Source organism: Rattus norvegicus, chromosome 4 (assembly GCF_036323735.1).
Source record: "Rattus norvegicus strain BN/NHsdMcwi chromosome 4, GRCr8, whole genome shotgun sequence".
NCBI lineage: Eukaryota > Metazoa > Chordata > Mammalia > Rodentia > Muridae > Rattus > Rattus norvegicus.
Genome location: NC_086022.1, coordinates 44,765,487 through 44,771,600, shown reverse-complemented (window position 1 = coordinate 44,771,600; position 6,114 = coordinate 44,765,487). Strand labels below are relative to the sequence as shown.

The 6,114-nt window shown below is 41.4% G+C and overlaps 1 long non-coding RNA gene across 3 annotated transcripts in view; it reads right to left on the bottom strand.

Moving 5' to 3' along the window:
• LOC134486732 (uncharacterized) overlaps nt 1-3,568 on the bottom strand; it is a 28,817-nt gene extending 25,249 nt beyond the window's left edge. For 2 of the 3 annotated variants that reach the window (XR_010066107.1, XR_010066105.1), the window contains exons 1-2: nt 1,328-3,568; nt 32-102 (exon numbers count right to left, since the gene is read on the bottom strand). This is a non-coding gene — a long non-coding RNA (uncharacterized LOC134486732). The remainder of the gene's footprint in view (nt 1-31; nt 103-1,327) is intronic. The other variant, XR_010066106.1, reaches the window with a different exon arrangement.
• Between the last annotated feature and the right edge of the window lie 2,546 nt (nt 3,569-6,114).

The following is a 6,114-nucleotide window of genomic DNA, read 5'->3' as shown; positions in this document are numbered from 1 at the left end:
AGATGTTTGACTTAAATGAACACATCCAAACCTTAGAAAAATGGCCAACAGTGTTCCAAAACCTTTAGAAGGGTTCAGTTCCATTGGTTATGCACTTTCCACCTGGTAAATAAAATTTGCATGGAAGAATTATTATTTGAAATCAACTATGTTCACTTATTTTATAGTATAAATTCATCTTCAGGGACTTAGCCATATTTCTTACAGCTTTATGACATATTGAAAGTCTTCAACAGATGCTATATTGTTAATATTAATGGTATGAGTGATTTGACAACTAGTTATAGCTGTCCAGGCTGCCCGAGGAGAAGGAATTATGCTGAATATCCAAGAAAGTAATTATAAGAGGATAGTTTACTTTCAATGAATTTATTCATGTTGTCATGTATTTGCTTTGCTTGTGTTTGCACACTGCATCAGACTATAGTCCCAAAGTCTAATACTAATAATAAAAAAAATTATATGACTCAGCCTTTGACTGATTTGCAGAGAAGGTGAGGGGGTTGTCTAGGAGAATCGAGGCTGTGAAATTAGCACACAGATAATAAAATTATTTCTAAGCCATAAAATAGTTCTGATGCACATTCTGTCTTCAGAGGCAGTATTGTTTGTCTCTGAGAATGCTAGGATCCCTGAGTGTTCCAGATGCAGCTGTTAAGCCTGAATATTGCTATAAATATCCAGTCCTCTCCTTGAAATACCTGAAGATGGTCACAGTTGTTTCCACCAAAGGAGGCAGCTAGTTGCAAGAAAGCAGGCAAGAAGAAAATTTCCAAAATAGGCTTATGTGCTTTGCAGCTTCCTAAGAATTGACAGTGACTGCTATTTGCTTGCTTATAATCAATTTCCAATTTCCACTATTTCTTTTTAAATCACAGGATGTTTGTGAGTGGTACAGGAAAGTAGGTCAGAAGGACACAGTGTGTGCGTATACATATATATTTGCTTTGTTTCTAGGGATGGATACATGACCTAGCTCTAGCCGGTGGCACACAAGGAAACATTTCCAGTATAATCTCTGGAAGATCCTTCGCTCTGCCAATAAAAGTGCTTGGCTTTCTATTTTTAATTCTTCTTTTTATTCCAAATAAAAAGTTGAAACTAAAATGTGGCAGCCTTCTTGTGACCATGAGGCACCAAATGTGACAGTGGAGACTGCGTGTAAATGGCTAAAAAAACAAAAAACGATAAAGAATTAACTATTGGTAACATCTAATCTCTTACAAGAGGAAAGAAAGAAAGCCAAAATTATTGAGTTTTGGTCACATGGATCTGAGTTTTAGGTGTTATCTTGGCTAACACAAAGAACAACAACGGAAAGCAGTACCTTGTATCGGGCCTCGGAACTGCCTGCAGCCTGCTATGTATGGCTCAAAGGCTTTCAGAAACATCTTATTTGGATCCACTGAAGGTTGTTTGCCTGTTGTTATTGTTCCAGTTTTTACTTTTTACTTGGGTCATACATAATGTGGAGGATGTTCTTTCTATGAAAAACAAAAACAAAACAAAAAAAACAAAAAAAAAAAACAAAAAAAACAAAACGAACACAGAAAAGCAACCTTGAATGTCAAACTATCAATTAGGAGATCAAAGTCTGGGCAGACTGGGAAAAGAAACCAGAGAAGCAAGACCAGGGAAAGCTGCTGGAGCTCTCGCGGAGCAATTACTTAGTCTGTACTGTGAGCGGCGCTGTATCCCTCGCTGGCAGAGGAGCTGACAGATCAGTTTCTATGGGGTGTGGTAAAGACGCTCTCCTGGACACACTGCACTAATAGAGTTCTTAGAAAATCACTTCCCTGACTCATGTCACCTTTCAGCATCCTGATGAAAGTCTCAACTGGCCCAATTTAGCCACAAAGAACCAAAGACGCAAGCTACCATAGTGTCTTCTGAAGTGGTTGAAAATCCTGGAACTCCCTGCTGTCAAGGACAGCGCATGATAGTGCTTGGTCTGCGACCCCAAAGCAGTATTCGTGGTCGATGACAACAGATCATAGCAGCAATGGACACTGTGGCTAGAGGACTGCCTCCCGCACTTGCCTTCTTTATGACATCATGTGCAGTATGACAGGTATTGTGAGAAAATCACACAGCTCCTTGGTGCTAAAGACACTGCTGCAATATTGCAGGACACGCTCTGTCAAACGGACTAAGAGTCAGTGAGAGTTCTCTTGTGATATTCCAGACTTCGGCTCTAACGCACAGATGCCAGAATTCCGTGCCCGAAGGACATGATCTTCATCCTGACTTTGGTAAAGAATCGCCTTAAAGAATGTTAGTTCTTCTGTTTGCTTCTTCTGTCATTTTTACTAAGCTGTGAGGTATAAACGAATCAGTTGGTGGCTGGAGAAATGACTCAGAGATTAAGAACGTTTGCTGCCTTTGCAGAAGACTTGGGATTGGTTGCCAGTACTCACATGTTGGCTTAGAACCCTCTATAATTCCAGTTCTGGGGGAACTGACGCCCTCTTCTGACTTCTATGAGCATTGCATCAAAGTGCTGCACACATGACAGTTGAAGCGGGATGATTACTGGTCGTTTGTGACCCATTTGGAGTACTTTCCTTCATGAGAACATAACTGTACACAGCACATGCAAACACCCATGGGTGAAATCAATTTCCAAAAGGTAAGGCATAGAGCTTTCCCTCTGCCTGCCTTCTCTGAGCTTTTTATTCCAGGAATCCTTAGTATACGCCTACCTCTGCCTGAGCAACGAGATGGCGTGAAGAAGCAGGCGAGGTTTCAATAAACCGCAGAGCCCTCTAGTCCATGGGAAGGCAGCAAGCACCACAGAGGTCTGGAGTGGTATTACTGTGAAAGTCTGGGACTGTGATATATCTGGGTCTTTTGCAAAGAAAGAAAAATAAGTTTGTAAAAGAAATTGTCAAGGGATGGCGCAGTGGTTAAGAACATTGACGGCATTTCCAGGGGTCCTGAGCTCAATTCGGTGCCCTCTTCTGGTGTGTCTGAAAACTCGACAGTGTACTCATATAAATAAAATAGAATAAAAATCTTTTAAAAAGTTGTCACATCTTAAATATTTGGGGGGAGTGTGAGTGTTAGGCAAAACATGTCTATGTGTTAGATTCAGTGCAGCAACTGTGAACTGGAAAAACACACATGGTTTAAAAATCCAGAGGATGCTGGTACATGGCTGTCACCCAGCACTTGTGAGGCTATGACAAGAAGAGCACGGTGGACTCATGGCCAGCATACATTGCATCATAAGACCCAGGCCAAGGCCATTGTAAGGATACACAACTATAGATAACATTTGTCGTTGCATCTGAATCTTGGTCCCTTACCAGATCCCTTGTCCAGTCAAAGATTTTCTTTCATTCTTTCTGTCTTGCTTAACTAGACTTCAACCGGGATTCACCTCTGGTACAATTATTTGCATCAAAGACATAGCTCCAATTAAAAAAGTCAATTATGGGGGTTGGGGATTTAGCTCAGTGGTAGAGCGCTTGCCTAGGAAGCGTAAGGCCCTGGGTTCGGTCCCCAGCTCTGAAAAAAAAAAAAAAAAAAAAAAAAAAACCACTGACTGCTCTTCCCGAAAAAAAAAAAAAAAGTCAATTATGGGGAAACCCTGGAGGACTTTACAGAAGCAGTGCAAAGGAGAACCATAGCGAGATGATCTCATCTAGTACCTCCCAGGTTCTCTTCTATGCACTATTGTGTAGGGTCCTACGTTCTTCCAATCCAAATATGCTCACATATTTACACACATTGCAGCGGCTGTGGCTGTCGAGATAGTAACCCAAAGGACAAACAGAGATCCCTAGAAGTGCAGGAAAGACTCGGATTGTAAACTTGTTGGCACATTTATGCTTGTTTCCCGGGTTGGGTTTCGTTTCTGTTAAATCCACATGAAATGTTATGATGGAAAAATTCCATAACTGGCCCACAACTCACATTCCAATTGGGATCCAAGAGCCGGTTTCAGCAAATCCAACTAGAATTCAAAACGACATGTTTGGCCATGCTATCACATAAAAATAATAATGGTAAAGCCTTCCAAAGTAGAACATTGCTGCAGAATTTTCCCAGTGTTTGCAACTTCGTAATGTAGTTGGTTCACCAGGCCATAAAACAGCTTATTTTTGCAAGCATGGCCCTTCGTATAAATCACAGGGAGATGCATCATTTCTAAAATTACTTTGTAAAAGTTGCCAGAATTATAGAAGTTAGTCCGGCGCATGTGACTGTACGAAGACAACAGAGTCGTTTGGTTCTGCATGGCCCTAGCATCCGCTTGATTCTGTTGAGAGTCACCTAGCAAGTGACATCACAATATCAGAAATATTTATGGAAGAGGTAAGACACATGTGTAAACAGAGACTCAGCAAAGACCTGGTCTTGCTTTATTTAGCCAATGCTCATAAGAACCAATGGAGCCCTACGCAATCTGCATTTAATACCTTCTAATTGAAGTACTTGTGTGCTAATTACCGTTCTTCACACTCTCTTAGAGGTTCAATCATTTGAATACCACCATACTGAGGTTCATGCTTCCAGCACATACGGAACTACTTCTTCTTCTTCTTCTTCTTCTTCTTCTTCTTCTTCTTCTTCTTCTTCTTCTTCTTCTTCTTCTTCTTCTTCTTCTTCTTCTTCTCTTCTTCTTTTTTTTTACAGTTTCAGAGGTTTATTTAATTATCAAAGTCTTCTCCATCTTTATTAAATTGCGTATTTCTTATTGACATTTCAGTTGTTACTCCCTTTCCCAGTTTCCAGGTCAATCTGCCCCTCCCCTTCTCTATGGGTGTTCCCCTCCCCATCCTCCCCCCATTACCACCCTCCCCCCAACAATCACGTTCACTGGGGGTTCAGTCTTAGCAGGACCCAGGGCTTCCCCTTCCACTGGTGCTCTTACTAGGATATTCATTGCTACCTATGGGGTCAGAGTCCAGGGTCAGTCCATGTACAGTCTTTGGGTAGTGGCTTAGTCCCTGGAAGCTCTGGTTGGTGGGCATTGTTGTTCATATGGGGTCTCCAGCCCCTTCACGCTCTTTCAGTCTTTTCTCTGAATCCTTCAACAGGGGTGCCATTCTCAGTTCCATGGTTTGCTGCTGGCATTCACCTATGTATTTGCCGACATACGGAACTTCTTAATATGTACCCAAAACTATAGATGTATCATAACAAAGGATATATATATATATATATATATGTATATATATCCTTATTTCCTTTACTATTTCCTTCAAAATAATAGACCTGACAAGATTTATCAGTAGTTAAAGGCACTTGCTACCAAATCTAGTGTCCTGAATCTAGTACCTGGAACTCACATAGTAGAAGGAGAGAATGAACTTCAATTGTCCTCTGACCTCACATGTGCCAAGGCACACACATTGGTGTGGGAGGGTCACTCACACAGAATAAAGAAACGTTAAAAAAATAGTAGTTCCATTCCTGAGTGAGGTCTGCTTTCGAGAAATCTTTTTAGTGAGTTATTGACGTGATAGTGTGTTCCTTCTGAGATTCTATTGTTAAAAACCAAAACAAAAATCTCTGTTTCTGTCTTGGGAGCTTTCTTACTTGAAACACTTGCTATGTAAGGAAAGCAGAGACTGCATCGTGAGGATGCAGAGGGGCCAGAAGAGGAGAAACCCGACTGCTGAGTGTCAGAGGCCTCTAGCCAACAGCCAAGTTTGGAAACTAAAGCCTGCCGACAGCCAAGACAGCGAGCTTGAAGGCCTATTATTGACTAATCGCAAATCCAGATGACTGTGCTCCTGGCCAATCACTAAACGAAACTTTAATGAACAACTTGGAGACAGAGCCACCAGGAAGCCACTCAGAATCCTGACCAGAAAGGCCATGATATCCCAAATGTGTGTGTCTTCAGCTGCCAGGATTTAGAGCATTCCTGCTGTCCAGAAGATTATCAGGGGCGCATGGGATAGTAATTGACGTTGGCACACCTGGACACTCTTGTGGAAAATTATGCTTGGACACAAACCTTCTACCCCTGAGGGGAAGCCATTCAAATAGGATCAAAGACTTCTGTGTAAAATTAAACCTTACAATCATTTGTCTAAGTTCATTTAAACACGCATCTCTCCATTGAGTACTTACATCTGGGGCCAAATTGTTCTAAGATGC